At 44.5% G+C, this 10,419-nt stretch overlaps 1 long non-coding RNA gene across 1 annotated transcript; it reads left to right on the top strand.

Moving 5' to 3' along the window:
- The first annotated feature begins 2,032 nt into the window (after positions 1-2,032).
- LOC309565829 lies at positions 2,033-8,576 on the top strand. Its single transcript, XR_014225835.1, has 3 exons — positions 2,033-2,161; positions 4,308-4,394; positions 8,192-8,576. It is a non-coding gene; the product is annotated as an uncharacterized lncRNA (long non-coding RNA).
- The last annotated feature ends 1,843 nt before the right edge of the window (positions 8,577-10,419 follow it).

The raw sequence follows: 10,419 nt of genomic DNA, 5'->3' as shown, positions 1-10,419 counted from the left end.
GCAATAATGCTCCCACAGGCACCAGCGATTGGACATTTTGGACTTCTGCTGGCTACAGTCAGGCCCCTCTAATGTCTGAAGGATAATAAACTGGCCTTTGTTTAGAAAGTTTGGAGACCCCTGGCTTAGACCTAGCAAACTATTTCTCTCATTAAACAATGCGGCTGCTGTAATGCACTTTAGTGGTATTAGCTACTTGCAGTATACAGCGGCTGCCATATTGGAAACTTCCTAGGATGAAATGGTGGGGCTAAATGCCATTCAGAACAAGCTTTGTGTTTTAATAAATAAATACAAGACTTCCTCTGATTGACTGAAGTGGAGAGGTGGGTGGATGACCTCAGGATTTCCACCTCTTCCAGCCAGAGCAAGCCTTGTGTTCCTTCATAAAATGACAAGGCTTCTCCTGAATGGCGGGGAAGCACTCAGTATGACTCCTTTATGTACGGCAGCAGCTGAGAAGTCGTCCATCCTGCTGCTGGAACACAGTGCTGCATACTGTATGTAGGGAATACTACTACACTGCATTTCAGTGTACGCAGCAGGATTGTTTTACTAATGGAAAAGGTTTCTCTGGCCGATATGTCTAAGACCAGAGCTTCCATGGCTGTCAGCACTTGATAAGAGAACTGGTGTTCTACTATCAAGTATTACACCCTCATATTCCATAGTCCCGATAGACCCCATATTTGTTTAGATAAGTGTTTTTTTTTTTTTTTTTATTCTGAACCGAGCAAATCCCGCGACATGCCTGTGCAATGACTAGACCCGTAAACTCACCAGTTTGCTGACGTGTTTGTTTGTACAAAGGCCTATTTATGAAATATACCGTATAAAGAGAGATAACCGAGAATGATCCTGTTTTTCAAACAGCCACAAGATTTGTAGTGCCCTAACTTTTTATTTTTTATTTTTGCTAAGTGAACGGGGTTTGTGCTTTTCCATCACATTTTCACAAAGTATTATGTGTAAGGCAATTTTTATTTAGCTTTTTGTTTCTCTAGTGTGGGAGAGCATAAGGAAGGGCTAAAGCTGCTAGACCCTCTATCAGGTTGGATTCTTTAGTGAAAAGATGAAAAAAAACACTGCAAGAAAAATCTTTACAGAAAAAGATATTCCAAAATACCAAGGTTTCTCAGCTGAGGTTCCAACACGATCTACCTGTCAGTAGCAGACAGTTGCTGGGTAGATTGCTGCAGACATTTGCAGAGCTATGCAGGGAAGCAGCTGTGATGGTGCTGGCTGTGGTGTGCTGTTCCCCACTTGCCCCTCCTATCCATCCCAGGTGCTGGTATGTGATGTCACTTGGGATGGACAGGAGGGGGCGGGGAGGAACAGAGTGCCACAAGAGATCTAAATAGACGCTTCACTGCGCTGCTCTGCATATGACGTAAACTGATAATTGTAGACTAGAATAGCCACTGCAACACTTTACTACATGCTGCAGTGGTAATGAAAAAACAAACATTTTGGCTTCTGCAGTGGTAAAAACAACATCCGTGCATTGCAATATGTTGGAAACCGCATGTCAGCTCACTCCAACTTAAACTCAATCAGCGCATGCGAAGCGTAATGCACTTGGTGTGAATCAGCTTAATTCTTGATTTGACGGTTTACCATTCTGTAGCCTCCACACTGTTTGATATCAGCCAGGTAAGAGACAGGGGGGCTTACTGACACTGGGCTGGAGGTTTGGTAGAGAATACAAGTGAACTCCAGCACACACAGCTATCCTGAGAGTAAGATTGTATATTCTTGATAGCCTAAGAGTGGAGATTATTTTTATTCTAATGCTCATTGTTGGCAGGTTTTCTTTTAGCAATCCATAGACTTAAAATAGAAATTGATCAGTCTGGCTGTCCTGAGATGGATTGGGCAACTATCAGACAAATCTAGCATGCATGGTTTTTTTATACCCACACAGAAGACCAACAAATATAAAAGTAGACTGAGGAGTAAAAAGGTGCACAGTGTGTCTATAACATTAGCCTGGTCATTGGACATAGTTACGGTATAGCTGTCATGTGACTTGGTTTATGTGGCTACCTTGCAGGTCCGGGACTTTTACACCAAAGTTCTGAGTGAAGAAGAGCGCAAGAGGCTCTGTGAGAACATTCCCGGTCACCTGAAGGGTGCCAAACTCTTCATCCAGAAAAGAGCTGTGAGTATCGTCTGCAATAGAATGTATTAAAGAGCACCTGTCATGCATAGTTGTAATAGATATTTTGCACTTGTGAAGATCCTACAACTTTAACGTCTAAGTTCACCTTTAGGGGAAAAAAAATAATAAAGGCACATACTTTTGCAGAAAAAAAAGTGCATTTAATATATATATATTTCCCCCCCCCCCCCCTACAATCATGGGTGCATGGTTGGGCTCTTGCAGACTCTCCCTCTATATTTCTGCCTGTAACTGTCTACAAGCTTTCAATAAGGCCATTGGTGCTTGGTGGTGCTGCTCCAGGCTGAGGTATAGGGCCCCGCTGGCACTCAGGATAGTAGGGATGTCAGCATTAGGAAAACTCATCCAGTGGGTAATAGACATTGAAGCATGAGACTCATCATAGCCAATCCTAGTGTGGATGTGTGCATCCCCCGAGGAGCAGCATTGACTGGGGTTTTCATATCCATATGGGCTTTAAAGCAATTATTAAAACTTGTTTGTTAGATTTTTTTTTTTTAAAAAACTTACCTGCTCTATGCAATGGTTTTGCACAGAGCAGCACGGATCCTCCTTTTCTCTGGTCCCACACCGGTGCTCCTGGCTTCTCCCTCCTGACGGGTGTATGGAGCCGCATCTCGGGTGCACCCAAACAGGCATGCTCCCGAGATGCGGCTCTGTGTGTCCATTCACACACAGCCGTGGCCCAGTCCCACCCCCTCAATCTCCTGTAAGGTAGAAAGCTGCAGGAAGAGTGAATGGATTATGGCAACGCTGATCAGTAGATTGAGAACTACAAGCCATTTGCTTATTTATTTACAGATCTCTACAGATCCTAAATGCAGATGTAACATGTTCCAATGGTCAACTTTTTAAGTTCCTTTGCTTGTATGAATTAAAGCAGACCAATACTCAGGCTCGGTTCACACTGGTGCTATGTGGAAACCCTGCGATTCCACTGCGAGTTACCGCATTGCAGGCAGTTTGCACTGCAATATGTGAATCGCTGGGAGAATAAGTACAAAGTTAATGACACCCCCAGATCAGTTTGCATATCGCAGTGCAAACTGTCAATTCAGACAGGAATCGGATCGTATGGGTGTGACCAACCATTCACCAAAATCATGCCCATCATTTTCTTGTGTTGACCAAAAAAGGGTCCTGCACGAGTTTGGTACGAATGCGACGTGAATTCAGCCATACAATCTGTATGGTTGAATTTGCATCGCATGTGACTTGCAGAGCAGTTCGAATCACATGCGATGTCTGGCATTGCTATGTGTGAACCGGCCCTCAAATGTTGTTTAACGAGCTTTGCTGCGATGGATAAAAATCTGTAGACATCGAGCCTGGTACCAGACACTGATTAAAGGGGGGGGTTAATTTTAATTTGCAGGAATATGTAGTATGGAAATGTTGTATATGTGGGGCGCACACAAATTGTTTTTGGGAAGTATTGTCTGGGTCTCCATATTTCTGGTGCCGATACATGGGCTGAAACACTTGCTTTTCCCAGAGAAAATGTTGCTGCGGGTTCAATTCCTTGCAGCCCGAGGCACTTGAGTCATGTGATTTCTGTAAAGGTGAGAATCGTCAGTTAGACTGGACAACCCTCACAGATCATGTGACTAAAAACCCAGACCTTCACACATTCCAGCAAGGAAGGGAGTCTGTTTAGGAAAGGCAAGGATTTCTCTGCATCAATCCAACAAGGAGATGAAGTCCAACCACAAAATTGTAGGTCTTGGGAAAAGTTTGTTTTCCCACAGTAATTGGGCCATGATTATAGAGGGGAGGAGGACCATTGGGGCATTCGTTTATATCTTCAAGGGTGGACAACCAGGACACACCACAATTGTATCATATGGCCGTTTGAGTTTTTCCCATTTTCAGTTTAAGAGATGTCCCATAAATCTACAACTTCTTTCTTGGTCTGTATCTTGTGAGTATTCCCATAACTCCATGGGTTCTTTTTGATTACATTAGAGCTTTTCAGCAGCGTATTTGGAGAATGATATGTTCTATCTAGGTGCCACTTTAACGGGGTGATTTTCCCTTGCCATGTAAGAGTTTATGAAGTGAGGAACCATCCTTGGGCTGGAACTTATTTCATTCGGTAACCCCTGTTAAATTTTCCTTCCACCAGGTGAAGAATTTCACTGACGTTCACCCAGATTACGGCAACCGTATCCAGGCTCTGCTTGACAAGTACAACGCTGAAGGACACCATAAGGTAATGTGAAGTGCTGCTCTTTCCTTCCACTAGGGGGAACCCAAACCTTACCAGTACTAGGGATTATGGGGTGTGACGATTTAATTCCCGCACTGGGGGGAAAAAAGTTTCCTTACCTATACACTAGTGGCTGTTGTCACCCCTTCCAAGTAGTCCCCTTGTGAAGTGACACTTTTTTTTCTAGAAATCTGTGCCACTGCTTGAATCATTCCAGGATTTCATTTTCTGGAACGCTATGCCGGATTGTCATCAAATCTTTGTCCTATTAAGGCATTTTTTTTTTAAACAGCCAAAAGTCTCCAGGCTCATTCACACATACGTTCATGAAAACTGATGGGAATTGAAGAGAAAACCACACAGATTTCACTTGCAAAGACATCAGATTTCATGAATGTTGACATTGGTTCTGTGCCCTGTTCACACCAATGTTGATGTCACGTCAATTTTTTTCCAGTGCAGAAAACTGCATACACAATGGAGATTCCTGCACAGAAAAAATCTGCCGTCTGTGGTGTGAACAGGGAACATACAGAAACATTATTTATTTTTTATTTTTTTTGTGTGCCCTTGCAGAACGTATGCAGAAAAACTGTCTCTGCACCATGGCGTGAACAAGGCCTCAGGGTGCCAAGTCAGGGAACAAGGTGGTTGGTCAATTTTCGGAATGGATTTCTGTGCCAGGAACTCGAACACTTCACCACAACAATGATCTTGCCTATGATGTGTTAGGAATCTACTTGTCAGATTAGAGTTCCAGTATAGGTACTCAGTTTTTTTTTTCTTTCTGCCTAGTCAGGAGAAAGGACTTAGTTCCTTGCTGGGGTCTCTGGTCCCGGCATTTTTTTCTTTTTAGATAGATATTCTTTTTTTTCCTCCTGGAGATCTACAATAAACTGCCGGACTGAGCGACAGGCTGGATAACCTAGATCCAGTGGTCACCCCAGTTTGGCCACCGAGCGCGCGCAGACTTCAGCTCCGCGCTAGGTCGGCCTTGACATAGCCCCACCACATGGTCTGGCCTGTGAGTTAAACGCCTCGTGAGGTTGCATGTCCAGCGTTCCTCCTGGCCAACAGCCCCCCATGTAAATGGCGAGGGGTTCTGTCTGGAGCCGTGCCCATCTGGTTCCTGGTATGGTGAGTAACTGTCCTCCCTCTCCCCCTAAAGGGTTTTGGGGTGGATGTGGGCCCCTCCATGGGACAGTCAGACACCCCCCTTCCTCATGCTGGGGCTGTGTGGGTGGTCTGGTCCACCTCCTGGGGTGGGGGCAGGGCGCTATGATGATGGGGGGGGGGGCTGTACCTGGTGGGGGCTCCTGCCTGGGCTTGTCCTTAAGGCCTAGGAATCCCTCCTGGTGCCTCGTGGGGCTGCCATTTTCTTGTAGCCTGTGTGCTTATTTTTTATTTTATTTTTTTGGAAAAACTGTTTCATGAACTAAAAAAAGAAAAACACTGAAGTTACCCTAATTTTTATGTATAATGCAAAAGATGATTTTACGCCGAGAAAAAAAAAAACCTAACGTCATGCTTTATTATTGTGCACACTCGGGAATGGCGATAAAATTCGGTACTTAAAAAAACTTCATAGGCTACCCTTTAAAAATGTTCACAGGTTACCTGTTGAGTGTTACAGAGCAGGTCTTGTGCTAGAATTATTGCTTTTTTTTTTTTTACACTTATTCCTGAACATCCCTTGAAATAGGAATAGGGCATGAAAGGTCCTCTTTACAGAGAGTCCTGGAGTCTATAAGTACCCCACATCTCTCCTATGCTGGAAAGCCTGAGATTCACCACCATGTTTACATCTGTCGGCATCAAAATTGATGTCATAACTTCTGGCTTGGCCTCCGAAGGTCACAGAGATGGCCGGGGACTATCTGGTCCTCGGTCAGCTCTATGGTAAATGGCTGTCGCCAGCTGATTTATTTTCCGGCTCACTGATCACACGGACATGCCAGAAGAAACACTGGAGGGGGTGGGGGAATGGTCAGCCGCTATGATTGTTTTTACATTGCAGGGAATCGCCTGCAGAAAATGTCCCACGGGCGGGAAGTGATTACGTTTCACTCACACTTTTGTTCGTTTTCACAAAACTTTGTTAATCCGCTGCTCCAGATTCCTGTCTCTCATTTTTCGCCAACATCGCAAGGCACACACAAGTTATTTCTTCTACTGCTCCGTAAAGACTGAGTCAGCTTGGCTGTGACCCAGGCAAGTGCAAGGTAGACCATGTGGGATCATGCTCAAGTGTAAATGGCTGTGTGACTTGCCACCATAGCGTTACTCCAAGGCCAGGAATTAAATTGTCACACCTTATATGAAGGCTGTGATTTTTCAATCACATAATGAAGATGCTAGATGCCAGGCTGTAAACCCAGTGGCTTTAATATACCTAGGGGGCTATTTACTAAAGCTGGAGAGTGCGAAATATGTCGCAACTCTGCATAGAAACCAATCGGCTTCCAGGTTTTATTGTCAAAGCTTCATTGCACAAGCTGAAGTTAGAAGCTGATTGGCTACCACGCACCAGATTCTCAGTGCACCAGCTTTAGTAAATCTACCGCTTGGCCTGAGTTCACACTTCTGTGGCGTGGTACACCGCATGTGATTCGCATAGGAATCACACTGCATTCCTGTGCGCATCACATGCGATGTCTGTGCCGTGTGATTTGGGCCATACATTTAGTATGGCTCAAATCGCATCTGCACCAAATTAGTGCAGGATACTTTTTTCTGCACCTGAATCGAATCATATGGCTGTTCACACCCATGCAATGCAATTCTGGCAGTCGCGCTGTGTTTTGCAATCTGTTTCGGGGTGTTATTATTATACTATTAACACCCCCAGCAGTTTGCATGGGCGCCGTGCAATTGCCATGCAATGTGATGCAGGGAAACAGCAAATCTTATGTGTTCCCCGCATCGCATCAATGTGAACCAGAGCTTGGTGTCACTGATGTAACATAAGCATGCAGAAAGTGAAGGCAGAACTCTTGATGCATGCTTTTGGCTCTACATGGGAGGTGGGAAAATGACCTTTTCCGAGAGAAGTTGGCAATAGCTGCCTACCTATTCTCTCAGCAAACATTTCCTTTAAATGCCAGGGAATATAAATGTTTGGCTGTGAACCGTACATCATTGGAATCTAACCTCATTTTGGGCTTTTAATTTAAAGATCAGCTCCAACCAAAACCTTGTGTTCTATTTAGCACGGGTAATATGCAACTGTGTATGTACAAGCTTCTGTCTCTGGGTATTGCTGAGTTTGAAGGACACACAGATCCCATGCCTTCGTTTTTCCGGCCCTCTGGCTACATATGAGATGACTATCTTACCATGAGTTCTGCTTTTCCCCCCTCTACTCAATGGGTCCCATGCTTTTCTAGGACCGGGAGGTCAACTGGTTTGCTAGGGGTCTGAATGGACCATCTACATCCGGGGACTTCAAACTATGGCCCTCCAGTTGTTTAGGAACTACAATTCCCATCATGCCTAGTCCTGTCTGTGAATGTCAGAGTTTTACAATGCCTCATGGGATGTGTAGTTCCGCAACATCTGGAGGGCCGTAGTTTGAGGATCCCTGATCTACATAATGTGATGGGTTTTTCTGGGTCAGTAACCCAGTATTGAAGCCAGAGGCAGCCAGCTAGCTGGCATTTTGAGCAGATCAGCAGCCTCCACAGTTTCTCCCAATGCAGATTTTCTTCAGAACACAATACACTTGTCCATTCATTCATCTATTTTTGTCTTTGGAAGGTTTTAATTTGTAATTGCTAACGACACTTTTTGTTCTTTTACAGAGAGCGATCAAGACCTACACTCAGCATTCCGCTCATGTGACCGCCAATGACAAGGCCAACCTGAAACCATCCTCATCCTCCTCATCATCATCCTCAATGATCCGTCCACTAATTTTTTTTTTTTTTTTTAATTTTAACTTTCAGACCTAAATGATTGTTTAAAAACCGTGCTACAGAATTCCAAAAATTTTTCTGGTTAATCAATAAACTTTTATACTAAGCTGCTGTTGGCTTCAGGAACATCCTGCACTTGTATTTTCCAGGCTGAACCAATAATCGCACAAAGGCAGATATAAACCGAATGATACTGGAAAAAAATTAACCGAATATGCAACACAGCTTGTGTATGTAATACTAACTTTCTGTCCAAACATTTCCAATAGCTGACTTTACTGAGCACCGCTGACAATAACTTCTTACTCTGTGCCTTCAAATGATTGCAGTAAAGGTGATGCAAATAATCGTACAGCTCCTACATTACACGGTGAATGTTGGGGGAGTAGCTGACTATCCAGTGGCTGGCAAATGTAGTTCATTAAGCCTACGACTGTCTACTAGATGATAGAATAAAATCTTTTGCATATGCAATAGTCTAACTGGTTTCTTCTTGTTGGGAGTCAGCTGGAAGCATGCTGCAAATGTGAACTAATTATGTAATTGTTTTGTACAATAAACTTACCTGCAGCTAATAAATCCTTTTTGTTGAGTTTTTTTCTTTTTTCTCTTCGCACTTATTCACAGGGATGCCGAGACCTGAACATTAGAAGCCCCGGTTCACAGTGGAAGGCGGTGTGCAGGAAACTGGCGCTTTGTTCATGTTTCCTGCACTGTTCAAATTAGAGATCGACTGATTATCGGCAAAGCCGATCTGCACTTACCCCGATATATCGGAATCGGCCACCAAGGTGACCGATATTTCGGGAAAGTGCTTGTACAGGAGAGATGCCTGCAGCATAGCGGACGGTCGGCTGTCTTGTAAGGCTTGCATTACAAGGAGCGGGAGGGGACTCGAGACACCCCCCCCCCCCCCGGGCAACCAGCCTGCACTGCCGCCGCAGGCCCGATCAAAGCCGCATTCAGCTCTGATCGGGTCTCCATGCAAATACCTGGAAGTGATCGCTTCTGGGTACTGGCACCAGATTAAAAAAAGACAGCATTCAAAACAGCCAAACTTGGCATTTTGAATGCTTTTAGGTGCAGAGGAGGGGTTTGGGGTCTTTTAGACCCCCAGATCCCTCCACAAGAGTACCTGTCAAAGAAAAAAAAAACTATTTTTTTTTTTAAATGTATGAAAATATCGGCCGATACCGATATGCATTAACCAAAATATCGTTATTGGCAACAAAAAACCGATATCGGTTGATCACTAGTTCAAATCGCATTGCCCTTGCTATCTGCAGCAGATGTCAGTGCAGTGTTGACACCCCAAATGCAGTTTGCCTGAACTGGATCGCATAGTACAAAACTACCATGCCATCCGGTTGCTGTGCATTTCCAAAAGTAGTGCAAGCCACTGCTTTGATGCGATTTGAGCCCGTTCATAAATGAATAGCCTCAAATTGCACGGGAATGCGGTGCACAATCCTGTGCGATTCAGTGTGAACCTAGGCTAAATGGGCTATTTGTTTATGTGGCTGCAAGTGCTGCATGCAAGCAGCCAATGTAAGTCTATGGGGATGCAGTGGCTGCACAGACAGCGCTGCTGGTCCTAGTTTGACAAGGATGTGGGTGAGCACCCCCTATATGTATACTGTCTGCGTTTTGGGGCCGATCACCCGCAACTACACGTCTGTCAAATTAGGATGAGTGGCTGTGTCTCCATAGACTTCAAAATAGGAAAAAAATATCAGGGACTGATGCAGGCAGTGAAGCACGAGTACCCAGCAGATATTCCATAATGGTCCTAGCAGGGACGGACTAACAACTCATGGGGCTCCTGGGAAATAGGAGATCATGGGGCCCCCTGCAGGATCCCTGCTCACTGGGGCCCCCTGTCCACACTCAAGTCCCACCTACATATTGCACTGCCCACATTACATGTGTTTGAACAACGTGTAGGGAAATTCTGTGGTAAAGTAAATGTTTAATAAAGGTAAGAAAAATAAACTTGCATGTCAGACTGTCTGTCACTTGGTACAGGCGTGTGCAAGTATATGGGGATGTGCCGGATTATCCTACAGGTATATAAAGCAAGATGTCATATAGACTCCTCACCTTCCAAATTTTAC

This window comes from Pelophylax lessonae, assembly GCF_965119305.1.
Source record: "Pelophylax lessonae genome assembly, chromosome: 10".
Lineage (NCBI taxonomy): Eukaryota > Metazoa > Chordata > Amphibia > Anura > Ranidae > Pelophylax > Pelophylax lessonae.
This window is presented reverse-complemented; position numbering and strand designations above follow the sequence as displayed.